Raw genomic sequence first — 612 nt, forward strand, 5'->3', positions numbered from 1 at the left:
TAAACAACTCTGTCCTGCATGCATTTGGAATGAAAACATATTCTGTACTTGTCCCCGCGGTCATGAATTATAGAATCATAAATTGGAAAGGAACCTCAGAGTTGTCTATTCCAATCTCTCATTTGACTAATGAGTAGGGTGACTGGTTTGTCCAGACAGTTTCAATTTATGCCTCCTGTCCCGACACAGTTATTAACAGCTCCCTCTTTTACTCTCAAATGTATCCTGATGTGGACAATAAATTATATGGTCTCCCCATAGCTGAGGCCAGAATCTACACCCAGGTATCCAGAGATTTTTTTTTTTTTTTTTAATTAGTACTGTGCTGTCTCTTTTACCTTCAAGATATCCCTTTAGAGCAATGCTTCTTAACCAAAATCACCTGGATAGATGTTCCAAAACACAAATGCTTTGACTCTAATCAACTCTCAGGGTGGGGGTTGAACACACGTCTTATGACAGAATCCCCAAGGAAATCCAGATGAACATCTCTGATTCAGAGCCACTGCTTAGAGAAAAGAGGGGGTTAAGAGAGCTTGCTCCACCTCCAAAACCGTGTGGCAAGATGTACTGTTTCAGCACTAACAAATCTGACCAACAATTCGCCAAACT

The sequence above is a fragment of the Dama dama genome, chromosome 32 (genome assembly GCF_033118175.1).
Source record: "Dama dama isolate Ldn47 chromosome 32, ASM3311817v1, whole genome shotgun sequence".
In the NCBI taxonomy this organism is placed as follows: Eukaryota; Metazoa; Chordata; class Mammalia; order Artiodactyla; family Cervidae; genus Dama; species Dama dama.